The sequence below is a fragment of the Delphinus delphis genome, chromosome 11, assembly GCF_949987515.2.
Source record: "Delphinus delphis chromosome 11, mDelDel1.2, whole genome shotgun sequence".
NCBI classification, from domain to species: Eukaryota; Metazoa; Chordata; class Mammalia; order Artiodactyla; family Delphinidae; genus Delphinus; species Delphinus delphis.
Window position 1 is genome coordinate 96,548,090 of NC_082693.1, and position 20,977 is coordinate 96,569,066.

At 50.5% G+C, this 20,977-nt stretch overlaps 1 protein-coding gene across 2 annotated transcripts in view; it reads left to right on the forward strand.

Annotated features, from left to right (window-relative positions):
- MPPED1 (metallophosphoesterase domain containing 1) overlaps positions 1–20,977 on the forward strand; it is a 77,130-nt gene that overhangs the window by 29,306 nt on the left and 26,847 nt on the right. The window lies entirely within an intron of this gene.

A 20,977-nucleotide genomic window follows, 5' to 3' on the forward strand; every position in this document is an offset into this window, starting at 1 on the left:
GATAAGCAAAGTACAGTAAGTCCCCTACATGAGAACGAGTTCCGTTCCGAGAGCACGTTCCTAAGTCCGATTTGTCTGTACGCCCAGCAAAGTTAGCCTAGGTACCCAGGTAGCACAGTCGGCTGTATAGGACTGCACCACCACTGCTTTTACGCTTGCTTCCGGACGCCCTGGGCTTGAAATAAAAATACTATACTGCTGTACTCTACACGTTCGCATCTTTGAAAGTTCGCAGCTTAAAGGTTCGTAGTAGGGGACTTACTGTAAACAGACAAGATCATTTAGGGGATTGGATGGATGAATCAGATCAATGATCAGGGCGAGGTGATAGTGACGGGGGTCGGAGGTTTCTTGACATAGGTGATCTAGGACGGCCTCTCCGAGAGCGTCCTAAGCTGGAGAGGGCCCTGCCCTGAGTTGTTTGGTGTGCAGCCCGAGGCCTGCAGGGCTGAGCGCAGTGATGGCAGAGGCCAGGGAGGGAGGCCCCAGTCTGCTGACCCGCAGGGTGAGGATGTGGATTTTGTTCTGAGTGTTAACGTGGCCACAGAGCAGGGGGGGGACATGGTGTGACTCAGTGGTTTTTGTTTTCTTGTGTGTGTGTGTGGTACGTGGGCCTCTCACTGTCACAGCCTCTCCCGCTGCGGAGCACAGGCTCCGGACGCGCAGGCTCAGCGGCCATGGCTCACGGGCCCAGCCGCTCCGCGGCATGTGGGATCCTCCCGGACCGGGGCACAAGCCCGTGTCCCCTGCATCGGCAGGCGGACTCTCAACCACTGCGCCACCAGGGAAGCCCTGACTCAGTGTTTTGGAAGTTCCCTTTGGCTGCTGGGTGGTGCATGACCGTAGCAGACAGGGGAGGACACTGGGACTCCAGGAGAGGCAGGAGGGCTGGGAGTGGCCCTGGAGGTGGCCAAGGGGGCAGAGAGCAGACAACGCGGGCAAGTGTTTATCGCCAAGTATTTGTTAAGCGAACGAGAAAGGAAAAGAAAAACCTTGTGCTGTGGTCACTTCAACCAAAATATCCAACCAACTTCATCTTCTGAAGAGCTCATAATAATCACCCCGGATGTGTACAGCAGGCTTCAAACGGCTTCTGGCTCCTTTGCGCATTAGTTGGATACAAGGTCCCGATCCAGACATTTTCAGAAACAGGTTGCTCTTCCCGCAAAGACTCGAGATGGAATATTTAAAACAAAAAAAAAGTTTGGACTCTGGGTTCATGTCATTTCTGGCTGTGTCCGCTCAGAAGCACGTTGGTGTTGAGGAGTTTTGGTGGCTTGTAGTCGCAGAAGCCAGGGTGACTGATAAACACGTGGTCGCCCAGAGAGAGGGAGACCAACGCTCAGATAGAAATCTAGAGGAAGAGTGCGGTGGATTCAAAAGATTAACTTGCTCTATTCTTCACCAAAAAGAATTGCTCACAAAGCCAAGCTGTGTTTCAGGGGCTAAAAGAGAGAAAGTTAACTTCTAATAAAGATGAAAAATCTAGAATTCTAAGTGGTCGTCAAGCCACTTTGGCCAGCCGTAATTACGGTATTTTCATGTTAATATATAAACCCCCTGAAAGGTGTGCTTAAGTGCTAATTATCTATTTACAACAGAATGGCTTTGGAAATGAAATGAGACCCCCTGTTGTGTGTGTGTGTGTGTGTGTGTGTGTGTGTGTGTGTGTAGGTATTTCAAACATGTTTTGCAGTTTTTTTTTTTTTTTAAGACCATCATCCTAAAAATCTCTGCCTTAAGTTAAAAAACATTTCTTTTTAATGTTTAAATAAGGTAGAAGGGCATGTCTCTGAAAGATCTGGGCTCTTTGAAAGTTCTTCCTTCGTTTTATTTTGTGCGTTTTGTTGTTCGTTTGGACTTTTTGCTTGCTAATTTATACCCCACCTTGTGTCAAAGGATTTGAGACGGTTTATAGAAACAATAAGAATAGTAAAATGGTAGAGTGTTGATGATAAATTAAAAGCCAGTGTTAAGAAAAAGAAATCAGAGCAGCTCAGAGGGAGCGCCTAGAATATCAACACCTGGGGCTCATGTGGACTCTGTGGGCTGGAAATTAGAGCCTGAGCTTCCTGGGGGCCAAGGTGAAAAAGATAGATGCATTTGGCAAATGGCTGTGATTATGGGAGGAGGAAATGTGCCAGCCCCTCTGAATGGTCCATCCCCTGTGGACGTTTGATGTCCATTTCACTCAGCTGTGAGTCCCTTGGGGATCGTGTGCCCTGGTCGTTTCTGTGTAGGAGGACCTCGGTAAAGATGTTTGTACTTGAGTAATAACAATGAATATTTGTTTAGTCTTTCCCAGTATATAAAACATGTCTGTCATTCATTTTGTGCTTTCTGTCTCCCTCCTCTGCTTTCTTTTGGATTGATTGAAGTTTCTTTTTTTCCCCTCTACTGGTTTGGAAATTCTACATTCCTTTTCGATTTGTTTAGTGGTTACTCATAATATTTTAATATGCATATCCAACTTAGCCTAAAATTAATCAACATTGCCACTCTTGCCCGAAGGTCCCTGGAATGCACCCACCCCACCCCTCCTCCCACCATCTTATGTATCTTTGCTGTCTGGTGTCTCCCTTCTCACTTGTTTTAACCCTATCCCATAGTAGTCATCATCATCATTGTGTGTTTTCCCATTGGCACCTGATTCTTTACTCAATGGGTGTTTGCTGACCCCTTTTTACGTGCAGGGCCTGATTCTGGGCACCGAGGATGTAGCAGTGAACACACAGAAGACAGGCCATGGATAAACAGAGCTTTGATATGTTGGGGGATCAGGGATAAGAGGACAGGGCATGACATCACCCTCCGATGAGGTGACATTTGAGCAGAGACTGGAATGGAGGGAGCCAGCCACGCACATGTCTGGGGGGGGCCATTCTGGACAGAGGCAGCAGCTCTTAGTCAGGAGCGTTGGTGGCGCATTTGAAGACCGGCAAGGAGGCACGTGGCTGGAGTTCCATGGAGGGCCTGAGGGGCAAGTGGGAGAAACAGAGGCTGCGTGGGGACCAAGTAGGGTAGGTGGGGTTGCTTCATGTAGGAAGTGGCACTTGACAGGGTCCTTGGCATTTAGATAGTGTTTGGACGAGTGGACGGTGGGGTGCAGGCCTTCCAGCTCGAAGGGGCAGGCTAACCAAGGGTCCGAGGCTGGAGGTGCTCCTGCCGTTACAGTTCATTCATTCATTCGACACACATTTACCGAGCACGTACCTAGTTCTAGACTCTTCTAGGTGCCGAGGATACAGTGGGTAGCAAAACAACCAAGACTCCTACTCAAGAGAAATATAAACAAGAAAAGGCCATGACATGGTGGAGACAGAACTGGGTGAAGTGGTAGCCTGTGATCAGGTTAGACACTCACCTGCCTCCCAGGCGTGAGACGGAGGGCAGGTGACTCCCCTGCCCTGCATCTCTGGTTCCTCATCCGTCCAGTTGGAGGATGTTGATGACTTCCTCCCAGGCTGGTGATTGTGCAGGTGAGAGATGAAGTGTTAAAAACAACTTGTGCTCTGAGGCTTTTTCACTAGTCAGCGTCAGCGCTGGGGCAAGGCTGTGGAACCATCAGAGGAAATCGTTGGTTGAAAGAGAAGTAGCTGGCTGGCCATTCACGACTTGGGGGAAGCAAGATTCTCTTGCTGGTATGCTTCTTTTCTTTCTTTCTTTTTTTTTTTTTTCTACAAACATGGAGAGATGTGTTTGGACATGAAGTCAGCCTGTGGGTTTTTTTAAATGTCATTTTCATGTTGGACTTCATTCCAAAACAGGAATAGTCAACAAGTCAGAAAATCCTGGCCAGCACAGAATTGAAATATTCTGTCCCCGTGTGCACACAAACTTCTGAAATGTCTGAGGGATTCCATTTTCCTGTCCACACCACCTTCCCCTGCCTGCCTTCTGCACCTGGACTCAGCGCAGCCTTTGTCAGAAGTTCTGTGACTAGTTCGGTTTGGAGACTGTGACCCCCACTAAGAGAGGGTGTGGAAAGCGCCCTGTCATCCTTGTCATTGTTACAGAGCTACGCCTTCTCATAGGGTGTCTCCCTACCTGCTCTCTCCCCGGCAGCCCTTCTCAGACTTCAGGTGCATGAGATTTCCCTAGAGAGGTTTGGGGGGGGGTCTTGTTAAAGCGCAGATCTCAGTGCAGCAGGCCTGGGGTGGCTGGAGCATCTGCATTTCTCGCCAGCTCCCAGCTGATGAGTAGCAAGGCCCTAGACCTGAGCTGTCCACTACTGCGGCCACCTGCCTCTTGTGGGTTTTGAGCACTTGAAATGGGGCTAGTGTGACTGAGAAACTGACTTCTGTGTTTCATTTCATGGCAGTTAGTTTGAAATTAAATAGCCACGGGGGGTTAATGGCTACTGTAGGGGCAAGACAACCCCTTGAGGTCTCTGCTGTTCCTGTCTCTATGGGAGAAGGAACCAAGCTTAGGTGAAGAGCTTGCCCAAGATCGCACAGTAAATTAAAGTGGAATCGAGGCCTGTGCTCTTCTAAAATGTTTAAATTATTTCTTTTAATGCCTAAGGTGACCTGTTCCATGTGGGAACCTCCCCTTGTATATTCAGAAAATCCCAACCCTTGCTATTAACAGATTCCTCCTTACCAAGTCTGTTCTGATATTTATGGGCAGGAGTAACACTTTATAACATCAGGACCAACTAAATAAAGTCATGTTTAAGTTGTTGATGGGACCTTACATTTCTTACGTGAAAAACACATTTTGCTGCCAAGCCTTGTATGCAAGTCGCGGGAGGGCTGAACAGCGACGATTGTCTCCTGGATGACACTTTACAGTGTAAAAGTGCTTTCCTGCTGTTTGCTCACTTCCCCCTTGAAGCGAACAGCCTGGGTCCTGAGTAATGCCATCCCCACTTTACGGATTAGGAGACTGAGACCCGGTGCAGGAATGTGGTTTCCCGGAGGTCACCCAGTTCCTGGCTCTCAGGGGTCACCTTTCCAGAGAGGCCTTCCCGATGGCCCTACGTTGATCTGCTTCTCTACCCCAGTGTGCCCTGTCCTGCTCACCTGGCTTCATTTTTCCATATCTGTTATCCTCACCTGACCTGGTACTTAATTCTGTGTTCCTTTATCGCCAATATCCCACGAAGGTCCACTTCTGGAAGGCAGGGATCTTGTCCGTCTCAGGCATGTTGTGTCTTCAGCACCACGGACAGCACCAGCCCCAGTAGGGACTCGCTGTTACCATTTATTATTTATAAATTAAATTCCTGAAGTGACAGAGGAGCCGGTGGAAAGGATGTAGGCTTTGGAGCGGGTGGGACTGCCTCCCCAGCCCTCCCTGGCCACATGCCTGCTGCGCAACCTTGGGAAAGTCATTACTCTCTTGGGCCTCAGTGTATCCATCTACGGTGTGGGGCTGACACACCTTTGTAGGCTGTTGTGAGGATTGAATAAGACACTGCAGTTGGGCTCCTGTTCAAGCGTGTGGGTCTGGACACACCCCTCGGGTTTGGATCGTGGCTCCGTACTTCCAAGCCACCTGGCTTTCGGCATGTTATGTCCTCTCCCTTAGCCTCAGTTTTCTCATCTGTAAAAGGGGGCCGATATTGGGAGGGTTCAGTGAGGCAGGGGCTGATCTGGGCTCACCATAGGACCTGGTGTGAGATAAACACATGATAATAAATGCCTCTGCTGTTTTTGTTGTGGCTATTTTATGAATGCATCTAAAGGGTCCAGCAAAAAGTAGATGCCCGGTTGATGGGAGCTTTCATTACTATTACTAACATCATGGACGGATGCCTTCCTTTTTAAAAAATATTTATTTATTTGGCTGCGCTGGGTCTTAGTTGTGGCACAGGGATTTTCTTCGTCGCCTGAAGGATCTTCATGGAGGCATGCGGGATCTAGTTCCCTGACCAGGGATGGAACCTGGGTCCCCTGCATTGGGAGCACAGAGTCTTAACCACTGGACCCCCGGGGAAGTCCATGGATGCCTTCCTTTATAAAATCAGATATTTAAAAGTTAGGATTTAGTTCTTTGAAATTTGTTTTAAAGAAAATCAGGGTTTTTTTTTTTTTTTTTTAAGTGTATAGGTTTGTTTCTTTGATTTCTCTTAAGAAGAAGAATGTCACACCTTTCCGAGCGCGCACGATGCAAATGAAGATCTGAGAGCTCTCAGAAGGCCGTTCGGAGCTAATTCTGGGCTGGTTTGACAGCCATGACCCTGAAGGGGAAACATGGAGCTGACAAAGCGGGGCTTTCTCTGGTAGCATCCCAGCCTCTCAAAATAGTCACTTTCCAGATTAACGTTTGTCATATTTGTGTTTGAAAGTTTTTTGTTCATCGATCCAACCGTATCCCCTCTCCCCTTAATGCTCTTTTTTGGTTTTCTGCTGTGTCCGGGGGAAGTCCAGATCTTCTCCGGGCAGTGGAGACCCCTCCTGGTGTGACCCCATCTGTCCCTCCCAGGCCTGTCCCCACTTGCAGCCCCGTCTGCCCTGGGCTTCTAAGCAATTGCTGAATACCTAGCAGGTGATTCTCCCACCTGCATGCCTTTGCCGGTGTGGGGTTCTCTTCCCGGGATGCCCTTCCCAGCCTCGCCTGCCTGGAGAGCTGCTATTTCTATGGTGTTCCCTCTTATCCACCTTTCAGAGCTCCTCCCTCACTCCTGGTCAGGGAAAGGAAAACTCGCTACTGTTTACGGTTCCCTATGACTTGGTACCGCCCGCATCACAGATCCCAGATTTCCCGCGTGTATCTTTTCCACAATGGACAACAGGAGAAGGGGCTGGGTCGGGACCTCTCTGTCCCCAGCTCCCAGCACAGGGTCTGGCACTTATTAGGGCCAAGGAGAATGACTGTAGAATGAAGTAAACGTCAACAGAGGTAGCAAGATGATTTTACTTTCATGTATCTTAATCTCCAAAATGTTTATTTAGCTTTAAAACACTTGGCTTCACTAAGAAGTATTTAAAAAATAGGAACCTTTTGCCTTAATCATTTTCAAATACTTATTTCAGTTGCTACTGCAAAGAATATTGTTTTGGGCCAATTTTTTTCCCCTTTAAAAGGGTTGTCTGTAGGTGTCACAAGGCACCAGAGGAACCTTTTGGAAAAAGGTAACATGAAGGCCAGGTATCTGTCCCCGTAGTCATGTCTTTCATCCAGGGCTGTCAAACCCCAGGTGACATCCATGCTGGGAATTTTCTGGAAGGATGGAAGCAGGTATAGGCTTCCTGGCCTGGAGCTCCTCAATTAGGACTTTTTGATAAAGGGGGAAGGGTGAGGGGGGCAAGACTCTAGATGGCCACTCAGTCCCTCTCCACCTGTAAACCTTGATGACTTCTAAAGTTCTAGAATGGTTTGCTTTTAGAATGATTGGCTTCCAGGGCTCTAAGGTTCTAGGATTCTAAGAGTTCCAAGAACCTATGGTTCTACCTGCTCACAATTCTAGTGTCTGGAATTCAAGGCCCTTGGTTCTCTTCTTTTAAGATTATTTTAAAATTTAAATCGTGGTTAAATATACATCACATTTACCACTTTAACCTTTTTCAAGTGTGCAGCTCAGTGGCGTGGAGCACATTCACATTGCTGTGCAACCATCCGTCTCCTGAACATCTTCCCAAACTGCAACGCCGCACCCATTAATACTGACTCCTCCCCAGCCCCTGGCGCTCACCATTCCACTTCCTGTCTCTGTGCATTTGACTACAGGGACCTCGTATAAGTGGAATCACACAGTATTTGTTCCTTGGTGACTGGCTCATTTCACTGAGCAGAATGTCCTCAAGGTTCGTCCATGTTGTTGCGTGGGTCAAAATTTCCTTCCTGTTTAAGGCTGAATTATATTCCATTGTGTGGCTACGCCACATCGTACTTATCCGTTTATCTGTTAATGGACACCTGAGTTCCCCCACCTTTGGGCTGTTGCGAATTTGAGGATACAAGTGCCTGTTTGTGTCCCTGCTTCCAATTCTTCAGGGCATATACCCAGAAATGGAACTGCTGGATCATATGCTAGTTCTGTTTCTAATTTTTTGAGAAACTTCCATACTGTTTTCCACAGCGGCGGTTCCGTTTTATATTCCTACCGACAGTGTCCAAGGGCTGTCATTTCTCCACAACTTTACCGGCGCTTGCGGTTTTCTGTTTTTCTGATAGTAACCATCCTGATGGATGTGAGGTTGTTATCTCACAGCTTGATTTGCAGTTCCCTAATGATCAGTGACGTGGAACATCTTTTCATGTGCTTATTGGCCATTTTGGAGAAATCTCAATGCAAGTCCCCTGCCCATTTTTGAATTGGATTGTTTGGGGGTTTTTGTTGTTGAGTTTTAGGAGCTCTCTGTATATTCTGGGTATTAACGTCTTACCAGAAATATGATTTGCAATTCTTTTCCCAGTCTTTGGGTTGCCTTTTCACTCTGCTGATGATGTCTTTGATGTACAGAAGTTTTAAATTTTGATATATTTTTCTTTTGTTGCCTGCACTTTTGGTGTCATATCCAAGAAATCATTGCCAAATCCAATGTCATGGAGCTTCCCCCCTATGGTTTCTTTTAAGAGTATTATAATTTTAGCTCTTAACTTTAGATCTTTGTTCCGTTTTGAGTTCATTTTTGTATATGATGTTAAGGGGCCAGCTTCATTCTTTGGCATTGGTTGTCCAGTTTTCCCAGCACCATTTGTTGAAAGACTGTTCTTTTCCCTCTTAGCCCCTTTGTCGAAAATCATTTGACCATATATGTTTATTTCTGGGCTTTCTCTTCTACTGCATTGATCTATATGTCTGTATTTATGCCAGTACCATACTGTTTTAATTACTGTAGCTTTGTAGTCAGTTTTGAAATCAGGACATGTGGGACCTCCAACTTTGTTTTTCTTTTTCAAGATTATTTTGGCTACTCAGGGACTCTTGAGATTTCATATGAATTTTAGAATGGATTTTCTGTTTCTGAAAGAAACATCATTGAGATTTTTGTAGGGATTCCATTGAATCTGTAGATTGTTTTGGATAGTATTGACATCTTAACTATATGAAGTCTTCCAGTCCATGAGCACAAGACTTCTTTCCACTTATTGGTGTCTTCTTTAGTCTCTTTCAGCAGATATTTTGGAGTTTTCAGTGTACAAATATTTCAGCTCCTTGGTTAAATTTATTCCTAAGTATTTTATTCTTTTTTTAAAAAAAATAAATTTATTTATTTATTTTTGGCTGCACTGCGTCTTCGTTGCTGCACGCGGGCTTTCTCTAGTTGTGGTGAGCGGGGGCTACTCTTCGTTGCAGTGTGTGGGCTTCTCATTGTGGTGGCTTCTCTTGTTGCAGAGCACGGGCTCTAGATGTGCGGGCTTCAGTAGTTGTGGCACACGGGCTCAATAGTTGTGACTCGCGGGCTCTAGAGCGCAGGCTGAGTAGTTGTGGCTCACGGGCTTAGTTGCTGTGCGGCATGTGGGATCTTCCTGGACCAGGGCTTGAACCCGTGTCCCCTGCATTGGCAGGTGAATCCTTAACCACTGCACCACCAGGGAAGTCCTATTTTATTCTTTTTGATGCTATTGCAAATAGGATTGTTTTCTTAATATCCTTTTCAGATTGTTTATTGTTAGTGTATAGAAATGCAACTGCTTGTCTTGCCGTTGTTTTTGTATCCTGCACCTCTGCTGAATTCGTTTAACTTGTTCTGACATCTGTATTGCTTTTCAAGATGGTCTGTAAAGGCTTGTTTTTGAAGCCACAAGATAGCTCCAAAATGTTATGTCGTTTAAAATAAAATCATCGAGAGCTCCTCATAGCAGGGGAGATTTTATAAGGACTCAAGTATATGGTACCATTTTTTTCTTTTTTTTTCCCTGAGGAATATTTCTTTGGCATATGTAATGTCTTGGTGGTGTGACAGAAATGGAGAGATTGAGGCTTCAGCTACAGATGGAATCCCACTTCTCTGCTTACCCATTTTGTAGTTATTTAAACTCACTGAGTCCCAATTTCTTCATCTGCCAATCTACTGCCCATTTTGTGGGGCTGTTGTGAGAGTTAGAAGTAAGGCAGGAGGGAGCCTGTCTCAGACTCTCAGCAGGTGATACCTGTGATGTTATTAGTGGCTGTCTGACCTACCAGGGTTAGGAGATGCTTGACCAGGTCACCTGCCTTTGCACCTGGTTGCTAGAGTCATCCCAGCCCTTAGACCCTCAGAATCAATTCTTAAGATGTCAGTACCATGCAAAACAGTCTACAGATTCAATTGTGACCCAGTTTGATTTGGTTCTAGATTTTGAGCAGCGGGTAGAACCAGTGAGAGGTCAGGCTGCCCTGGGCAGAGGTAGGAGGCAGGCGAGGAGGGCCTGGCCTCCAATGCCGTCTTTTAATTTCATCACAGTTTTATTTGCATTAAGGTAATACATGTGCAGAATGAGTCACAACATGCTACAAGGCTTATGGTAAAGCCAGCAGCCTCCTCCCCAGGTCCCCTCCCCAGTCCTGATTCCTATTCCCCGTGCAAATCTGGTAGCTACCGATTTATCACCACGATGTCTCTGAGTAACAACCTTATATTGCTGTTTTTTATTTTTCAGTTTTAGGGATTACTTTTTAATGTCTTACTATGAAAAATGAAAATTTAGAAACTTAGTCTCTCTACCCATATATACACATCTCCTCTCTTATCCTTCTGCTGTAGTCCCATCACAGTTTTTGGTTAAATATTCATTGCATAACCTATTGTTTTTCCTAAAGTAGTAAATTGTTTTGTTTGCTTGTGTTTCCTTGTACCCATTGTGGTTCATCCCTGTCTCCTGCAGGGTTTGAAGTGCACCTCAGCAATGTGCTGGGCTGGGCCAGGCCATCGGATGGCCCATTTTTCTTATACTTCCTGAGCCTCCAACCCCTGCCTGGATTAGCTGCCTTCCAGGCCTGTGTACACTCGTCATCCTGGATCCCCCTTCACCATTTCCCTTCGCCTTCCTTTTCTCTGGGAGCTCCTGGTTCCGGGATCCCATGGCTTCCTTTTTCTTGGTTTACTCCCTCATTCTGGTGGAACACACCCTTCAGTAGCTTTCTGAGAAAGAATGTGCTGGAGATAAATGTTTGGCAAAATTGTATGTCAGGAAAAGTCTTTATTTTGTCCTCAGTCTTAATTGGTAGTTTGTCTGGGTGTAGAATTCTGGGTAGCAGATCGTTTTCCCTCAAAATTTGGAAGGCATTGCTCTGTTTTCTTTTAGTTTCCTGTGTCACTCTTGAAGATTCTGCTATCGTTTGGATATCTCACCCTTTGTACATGACCTGTTTTGTTTCTGGGCAGTGTGCCTCAGATGTGGGTGTTTTTTCATTCATTATTGTGGTCACTCAGGTAACCCTTTTAATGGAGCAAATATTGTCCTTTAATCCTGGGACATTCTCTCATATTCTTTTTTTTTTTTTTTCCTCAAAATTTCCCTCCCCTCTATTTTTTCTGACTTCTTTTTCATAGTATCCAAATGTGGGACCTCTGGTTTTGATTCTCTGATTTTTGTCTCTTTCCTTGCCTGGTACTCACTTTATTGTCATTTTGTTTCAGTCTCTGGGAGATTTCCTCAATTCCATCTTCTACTCTCTAACCAAAATTTTAAAATTCTGCCACGTTTTAATTTCGTTTGTTAAGAGCACCCTGCTAGAATTTCACGGGTGTAATATCTTCTGTTATCTCACCAATGGTGGTAATTATATGTTATTTTTTCCCCCCGCATCAGCCCCTTTTCCTCCAATTTCCTTTCTTCTTGTTTTGGCCTCTGCCTCCATTTTCAGGTTGGAGGCTTTTCTCCGAGGTCTGATGATCCTGTGTGTTGTGTTTAAGAACTAGACGTTTGAAAGCTGTTGATAAGCTGTGTGTATACGTGTGTGTGTGGGGGGGGTGGAGGTTGTACTGTGATGGGGTCCTGGCCGTCTCTCTGGGGAGCCCCTCGTATCACTATCTTAGGTTTTTTCTCCTGGACTTATCTTTCTCCCCAGAAATGAGTTCCCCAGTTTCCAAGCCTGGCTTCCAGAACCTGAGAGCTCACTGGGGAAGGGGCCTGGGGTCTGCACAGTCTCTATGTTTATTCTTTCACTTTATCCTACTGTTGTTCAGCCTCCGACCTCACTGCCCATCCTCCCTCAAGCCTTGTGGTCCCTAAATGGGCTCTGTGGAGCTGTTATTTTCCCTTGAGAGTAAATACCCTCTCCTGCGGAGATTGGTGGGTAAAGGGCGTGGTGACAGGTGTGATGGGGGAGGGGCCCTAGGCCTACCTGCTCCCATGGGTTCTAGGTCAGACCGTGCACTGAGCCTGGGTCCCTGAACCGCCTGGGGCTCTGGCCACAGCTCGCTTTGCTTCTTGGGGAGGGTCATACCTTTTTATTCCTTTACTGTTGATTCTACGGGATGTCAGCAACAAGCAGGCACACGTGGGCATTCACAATGCCCTGCCCTGTGTGAGCCCTTTCTGTCCTGCTGTTTGGCCCCATTAGCACCTGCCTTGGGAAGCCCCCCTGCAACCCCGGCACCTCCTGGAGGGTCTTAGAAAGCTGAAAGGGCTCTCTAAGGGTCAGGACCTCCTCATGGGATAGATGGGGAAACTGAGGCCTGAGCAGGGGTAGGCCTCACCCGGGTCCGGTGATGTGGTAGCAGAGCCGAGGCTGAACCCAGGCCTCCCTGCCTCCGGGGAGGCTCTTACTGGAGCCTCCGGGTGTCAGCCCCACACCTGGGCCTTGTGCCCACCTTGACGTCTGTTGAGGGAGTGGAAGCCACGACAGCTTGGGGGCTGCCACCCGACAGGCCGGTCAGCATCTTAACGATGATCCTTCTGGAACGTTCCGTCGTGGACTGCTTGGGGACCTTTGGTGAGTCATTGCCCTCACCATCTGATCCTCATCCTCTATCCTACGAGGATGGTAATACATCTTGGATTCAGTGAGCGTGTATGAGCACTTCCCCCATAGCCAGCCCTGTGCTGGGCGCAGGAGAGGAAGCAGGCTGGTCCCAGCCTGGGAGGACGCCCGGCTGGTGGGGGAAGCAGACGAGGCAGCGACAGCGAGAGCTCAGGCTGGGCGGAGCTGGGAGCCCCGAGTGCTGGGTGAAAAAGGATGCTCATGGCAGGCAGCCTGGAGGAAGTGGCACTTGGGCCCATTGAAGGGAGAATCAGTTGGAGTTGGCTCAGAGAGAAGGGCAGGAAGAGGGTCCTAGGTGGGTGGGACAGCATGAGCGAAGAGGCCTCAAGCAGCTCAGAGGGGTGCCCGGTGTGTCCTGCTGCGGAAAGGAGAGGTCAGGGCACCACCGGGGCCTGGCCTGGAGAGGGCGCCGTAGCCTTGAGTTCTGAATGCGTGTTACATCCCTGGTCACCACCTTGGCCCCTTGTGAGGGCCCTGGGCAGCCTTTCATGAAGTGTTTGGGCATGTGTGTTCTGGGGAGGTTCCCACAAAATCTTTCTGGCTACAGGAGGCCTAGTTTGGGGGAGGAAGAACCCAGAAACCTTTCAGCTGTCCCCTTCAGCCTCACGTCCTGTGTGCTCTGCGGTAGCAGTTGAAACAGGCATTTAAATTGATGATTGGGACTGAATGTTCCTGTTTTTAAAACATTTCCCAGGAAAAACAAACGTTTGAAAGTTAAACATTTTGGCTGTTAGGATGAAACAGAAGAAAAATCGCATTTGCCTTTAAATACGGGCACCGGTGTTGGGCTGTGACTCCAGTGCCTCCCCCGTGGGACCCGAGGGGGCCGGTCTGCAGCTCGGCGGGTGGAGGGTCTGCCCTCCCAGGACTGTCTGTCCTACAGTGGGGGGTGTGTCTCGACACCAGGTTGAGGCAGGCGATTTGGACTCCAGCGCTGCTGTGTGTGACCCCAGGCAAGTGACCTCTTTTCTCATCTCCATCTTCCCAGCTAACATTTCTGGATTTCATAGCAGAGCATGGCGTTTACTCCTCCTAACATCCCTCAAGACAGCGATAACAGCTACCACCCAGGTTGTATAAATCGTGCCTTTGGTTTTCTGAATCCTGATGGCTTGGCATCTTGGAGGCCGGCTGACCCCGAGGGACTACCCCCCCAGAGTTAACCCATTGTAGAGATAGTAAAGGACTCAGCTCTGAGCACACCTTTCACAAGCAAACCAACTCATCCAGACTCCACACCCCACCCCCAGCCACGTCCTGCATGGGGCTGTCGCACACACTGCCCTGATCAATCAATCGCCCCAGGGCCTGGGAGCAGACAACGAGGGTCAGCCCTGCGCCCCAAGCCCACCCGCGTTATTCACTAGCCCATCCTCTGCCCGCTTGCCCTGTTTCTAGGGATCTGTGAGTATAACCTGCTTCCTCAAGGCAGTCATTTCCGTGTCTGCAAGTCTTAGCATACCTGATTAAACCAAATCTCTGTATAAGTACAATACAGGGGCTTTATGTGTCTTCCCTAGTTTGATTTTTCCAAGAACTCTGTGCAGAACCCTAAACGTTCCGCCTTTATAGATGAGGATGCTCAGACTCAGAGAAGTGAGGGTTTCCACTCCAGGCCGAGTAGCCAGGAGGAGGCAGAGATGGGGTCCAGCCTTGCTTTCTAAGGGTGTCTAGAAGCGTTGCCTCGAAATTGCTTATCACAGTGCCTGGCGCACAGGGCAGCACAAACCAGCGTCTGGGGGACACAGCCCGTGCAGTGTGCTCCCATCTCTCAGCCCTGCCCTCGGCCCAGGCACCTGTCTTCAGCCTCTCCCGCCCGCTCGGGCTGCACGCAGATTCCCCTGTTGCGTCGCCGGCCCGTGTCGTCTGTGTGTGCATGGCGACGGCACACGTGTGCCCGAGCCCCCTGCAGCCCCGGCGGCAGCTTGAAGCCGAGTCTCCATTGCAGAGTTACTCTAGATCGAGCGCCATCCCGAGAAGTCTGGTCACGTGAATCTCCCAGACATGGGCAAGTGTTTAAACACGGAACTGTCAAAGACGCGCTAAAAATGCAATCAGAGATCGTTATGCCGTCTCTTTATTCCATTCCCCTCTGCTGTGTTCTGCGAGACGGGGATGGGCGGGAGGAACCATAAGTGGGCATTTGTCTGATTGCCGCTGCGTTCAGAGAACAGTAAAACTCTGCCGGGCCCCATACGCCGCCCCGGGAGGGGCGCAGATTACAGAGAAGCTCGCACATATATCACGTTGAATTTAACAGATTATGCAGTTTGGAGGTAGCACTTTCTGTTCAATGGGATGGGTAAGCGTTAGCGATAAAGAATTGTAACCTTTTGGAGGGAGATTAATCTTGGAAGTGCAAGTAGCAGAGCTCTCGTCTGCATCCCCCTTTGAGCTCCGAACCCCGCGCATACTCGCTGCCGTGTGGAATCTACGTGTGGGTGCATATCTATTTGGCCATAGACGGCAAATGAAAAGTTAACATAGTGTGATCATCTTCCAATTCTCTGCTGATGAATACCTAATGGTCCTTTTACCACCAACAAATCCATGGCTAGCAAATGCCAGGATTTCAAGTGAGCTGGCTGAGAAGAAACGAAGCATTTGGGGAAGATGAACTGGACGTTATCACGCAGAATACAAATGCATAACAATGCCCACCGGCTCTGAAAAGCGGGGAGGAGGGCTGGTTTCCACGAGGACTTGCTGCTTCTCCCAGACCCGAGGCTGGGAGATCACATCCCAGCAAGGCGCGCCTGGCCCAGGAGCCAAGCAGACCCTCAGGTCTCTGTGCCACTCTTCCCGAATGTCCCGTCTTTCCAGTCCCCAGCTCAGCCTGCATGTCCGACCAGAGGCTGGCTGGTGTGACCACTGTTCTGCGTTCCTGAGGTGGGAGGCTGGGGTTCGAGTGCTGGTTCACTGTTGTCTTGCTGTGTGACCTCAGGCAAGCCCCTTTCCCTCTCTGAGCTCCACTTCCCTCCTCTGTCCAGTGAGGGGTGTGGATTGGAAGCTGTGTGTCACTTCTGGTACAGACCTCAGGGCTAAGCTTTGTATGGTGCCTTGTCCAGCTTCTGGAGCACAGCCTGTGCTCAGACAGAGCTTGTGGGCAGCTGACCAGGGCCGGGGGGTTAAAACAGGGCCCAGCTTCAGGGAAGAAAATGAGTTTCTGGCTTGCTGGGCTTTTGGGATAGGCTGACTGGATTCTTTGCTTCTGTTGGGCTGAGGGAGGTGGGTGTGAGAAGGCATTGGGCCCATTTGTCCCCTCGGAGCCTCCCCAAGCGGGCACAGCCCCAGACACCTGCTGGAGAACAGCCGGGGTTCAGGCACCCTTGGCAGCTTGTCAGGGCAGGTGCTCCCATCTGGGCACTGGGGTGGTCCCCCTGTATAGTAGCCCTCTTCTCTGCTGCCAGGAAGGACAGCCGCAAGAAGGGGCAGAGGGAACAACATTAATTTCCTCTGGGCAGGCATGGGGAGGAAGAGTTTGTTTTCATCTCATCTTTTTCCCCACGAAGCCCCTGCACGCCAAATGGTCATCGAGGGCCCCCAAACACTCCCTCATTCACCACCCAGATACAGGAGGGGGAAGACGAAGCTAAGCCAGAAAGCCGCTGATGATTGGTCGTTGGGCATTTTATCCACAATCAGGTTGGTAAGAGCTGCAGGCTGATGTGAGCGCCTAATGCCGCTTTAGGTTGTAGCCACAGAGGCAGCAGCCCCAGAACAGAGGAGGGGACTTTTCCACCTGCCTCTGTGATCGTTAAGCTGTACCAGAGCCTTGGTTCTGGCTCTCCCACCCCCATCTACAAGAGAGCAGGTCCAGTGGGAGAGGATTCAGAGAGAGCCAGTCGGGATTATGGGTGAGGAGGGTGGGTCTGGATAGCAAACCCTGCCAGGACAGTTGGAAGAAAAATTTGGAGGAAAGGGAGGGATCCAGGTAGACAGAAATCAGCTGTTATAAAGGAGACAGAGCTATCCCGAGATGGATTGATTGATTTATAAAGGCATCCATCTCTCTCTTTCCATCTATTCATCTATCCATAATCCATCCTTCTTTGCCCATCCATCCATCTATCCATCCACTCATGCATCCATGCATCCATCCATCCATCCATCCATCTATCCATCCACTCATCCATCCATCCATCTATCCATCCACCCGTCCATCCATCCGTCATCCATCCAATGATCTGTCTGCCCTCTGAGAGGCGGTGTAGCGTGATGGTACCAGTTCAGGATGAGTTTGATGAGGTCAAGCCACAAAAACTGTCAGAGTCCATCACCCTCTGTGCTTGTTCGTCACTTTATTATCGATTTGTGTAACCTCTCTGAGCCTCCATTTTCCCAGGTGTAAAATGGGGATAATAATACTTGAGTGTCTTTGAAGGTTACACACAGCTGGCGAGTTGCCAAGTCCAGGTGACCACGCAGACAGAGATGTGTTTGCGGCTGGACGTCCAGCTCAGCAGGGCCTGGTGCTGGCAGGTTTCTGTGTTCACAAATGGACGAGCCCCCTGCCTCCAAGCCGTGTGGCACCCACCTCCTGGGGAGAAACCAGACAGTATTTGAGCGCATCACGCCAGCATGTTGTGGCTGCTGCCCCCCACCTGGCTTTATGTCCGGGAGCTGGTTCTTCCCCGGGAGGGAAGAAGCCTCAGTTACCTCCTGTGATCCGAGGTGGGAGGAACAGGAGACAGCCCACAGCCTCCTGCCCACTCCTCAGTCCCTGGTAGTCAGGAGCTGCGGAAATAAATGAAACTGTATGGTTGGAGTAATTTGCTAGTTTGCTTAAGTAACACCCCCAGTCAGAGACATGACATCAATACATTAGTGCGGCTCGGGCTGCCCCAGCCGGGGCGGCGCGCCGAGTGGGGTGGGTGGATGCCGTGAAGTGGAAACGCACGGACTGGTGCTGGAAGGCAGCCGTGGTGGCCACGGCTCCGGCCGCGACTGCAGCGTGGCGAGGGGCTGGCCTGGTGGCCTTGAACGAACCTGAGCTGCTGACCCAGAGGTGTGGAGTCAGCTGGACCAGCACCTAGCATTGCTTCTGCCACTCACCTGCTGCGGGACCTGGGCAGGTTCCTGACCTGGGACCCTCGTTCCCCAGCTTCGAGGCGGAGGTGACAGAGCCCACCTCGGGAGGGCCCAGCCTTTCTACCAAGGGTGTCTGGCCCAACAGTCAGGTCCCGGAAATGGCAGGCTTCTCTGGGCTGTCCTCCACGACCCTTCTCCAGATGCTCAGGCCCAGGCAACCTCTCCCCTTCCCGCCGGCAGCCTGAGCCTCACTGGAGGGAGGGGGCTCTGCACCGTGTCACCCGGGGTGCTGGCGGGGGCTTCGCTTTCCAGACTTCTGCTGGGGCCTGCTTGGGATGGAGATGGTGAAGCCAACACGTCTCCTCTCTGCTCCTGATTCTTTCCTGTGAGGAGAGCAAGAGGACGTCTCGGCATCCCTGGGCCAGGCTGGGATGACAGATAGGAGGATGAGTGAGGCGGGGAGGCAGAGGGGCCTTGGGGAGCTCATCCCCACGGCCTGGTTGGCAGCTCGGAGGGGCAGGGGCCAGGTCTGGTCCCTTTCGTCTCCAGGGACTGTGGCCGGGGCCAGAGTCCCCAACGCTGCCCGGAGTGGGCAGTACCTTAAAATGAGTGAAGTGGGCTGGGAGTGAGTAGTAGGGGCAGGTGGGGAGTGGGCAAACTGCCCTCTGCTTCCTGTCTAAGGGAAGCACAGGCACTCAGCACTTGCCTAGGCCAGGACGGTGAGATTTTAAAATTGATTGATTGATTTTTAGAAAACAGAAAGAATGACATTTTATTGGAATTTCTCTAATTTTTAATGTTGGCAGCAAATGCAAATTTAGAAAAGCCAAAAACATATGCCAAACAAAATACGTCTGTGGGCAGGGCTGGCCTGCTGGCTTCTAGTTTGCAAACTCTGGCCCAGGGAAGCTGACTTTTTCTGAACATCAAAAGGCTTTGTGTGTTTCCATTCACTGTCTTGTGTAATCCTAGAATGGTCTTGCGAGGTAGGCGTTATTCTCCCTGTTTCACAGGTGAGGAAACGGAGGCCCGGGGAGGTCAAGTCACATAGCCGGTTAGTGGCAGAACTGGGTCTGGGACCCAGCTGTCAGCCCCTGGAGCCCATGCCTGTCATCGGACAGCCTCCCAGAGTTGACAAACACCAAAGAAGAGAGAACGCTATTTTCTCAAACCTGTAAAGAAGTCTGGGTGGCCGGTGAGGCAGTGATGAACAGATTATGCTTTTCTGCTTGTTTTGTGAAAAACTTCTCTCTCCGTCCTGGGGTCCCCATCTCCTCTGTGGCCAGACTCGGAGGCGAGCGGCCGCCCAACAACCCTTTGCCACGGCCATGGAGCCTGGGGCCAGGCAGAATGGGCAGGTCCCAACTGCAGGGATGGGAGGGGGGCGGGCTGGAGACGTTTCTAACTGGGTTCGTTGCAATTAGAATATGATAATGGTGTAGTTATGGTACGTGGAACTTCATTGTGTAGCACAGGCGTAAAACTCGCCCTGCCCCTTCCTGGAGCTTCCACAGTGCTGGGCACACGGGGTTCTTCCTGGAGCCTCATGGGGAGCTGAGTCTGATCCCACGTCTGTCGCAGCTGACCTGGTGTTGTGGGCCCCGGTTCCCAGTAAGGCAGACAGTCCTCAGAATTTGGAGAAGAGGCGTTTCTGGAATTGGGTTTCTGATAGAAGGCTCACACGGCAGAGGAGGTCGAGTTTCAGGTCATGGTCAAGAGTGAGAAAGCTCTGCTGTCCCTGGACTGTGTTACCCCTGGGTGGGACCAGCCACAGGGAAGGGGCTTGGCGGAGCTGGGGGCCACACGAGGCCCTTGGCCCCCAGAAAGGGGCGGTTACCAGGCACACTCACGTTGATCAGAGGGGAAACTGAGGCTCAGACAGGTTAAAGTGACCTGCTCGGATGAGAGGTGACAGAACCCAGGTCCGCTGGCTCCAAAGCTGGACACTTTGCCCTGTGTGTGCTCCTGTGGGAGTCATGGTCACTGGGAATGGAGAAGACGCCTCCTGAGGTGTGGGTCTCTGTTAGCCCGGGGCGGTCCTCTGGGCAGGTTCCCTTTCACATCACCCTGGGACCCCCGACAGGAGGCCGGAGCCAGAGGTGTGGCCACGGCTCTCGGTGGTCAGGATGGGGCCCTCGCCCTGGCCTTGTCGAGGGCGCTTTCCCGGGCTTTCCCTGAGTAGGTGGAAAGTCTGGGGTCACACAGGACTGCCTGGCCACGTGGCCTCCAGCACATCATCCCGCAGCTTCCGGAGCCTCAGTTTCCGCGTCTGCATGATGGACGCGATGAAGGCCTGGCTCCGTGCCTGACGTGTAGTAGGGCTTATACGTGCACGGGGTCGTGCTCACTAGCCACTCACTGCTGAAGAATTCGGACAAAAGAAGCGACTTTCTTGCTGAAACAGACGCAGAGTAAAGTTTGGTGTCTTTTGTCGCAGCTCCTTCAGAAACCAGAGCTCAGGTGGTTTAGAAGTTCCATGCCGTGGCCACAGTTACTTGTCTGTGAAATGGCTATGGAATGTCACCATTCTCCTGCCTGGACACCCCGTCTCCCCAGGGCCCCATGCTGGGCTGGCACCTTCACACGCCCCTTGGTGTTTGCTTGACCCACCAGGGCACGCCCTTGGGGAGGGGGCAAGAAAAAGGCTTGGGCCTCGGGGTTCACCTTCAGAATTCATTTTTTTATCCTAATCAGGTACCATCATGACTCTTTCTCCAGGCCCGGAGAGCCTAGCAGCTGAGGCTGGTGGGAGATCGGGAGTCCCGGGCCTGAGCCTGGGGTCAGGCTGGCTGCCGGCGGGTGTTGGGGAGCCGGGGCAGGTGGCGGCCAGTTTACTGAGGCCGAGGGGCTGTGGTAGCCTTGGGCGGCTGTGCTGGAACCCAGCCCATGGCCAGATCACCCGGGATGCAGTGCACACACCTGCCTAGGGCATCTGTGACGTAAGGCCCCAGAGAAAGCAAGGGGAAGAAGCACGGCGTCGAGGAACCGCGTGGAATTTGCAGAGCGCACAGCTGGAAGGACCCTAGTGTTAGCTCAGTGTATGTTATACACGGACGGTTTTGTTTTGTTCCCACTTAGACCGTGTTT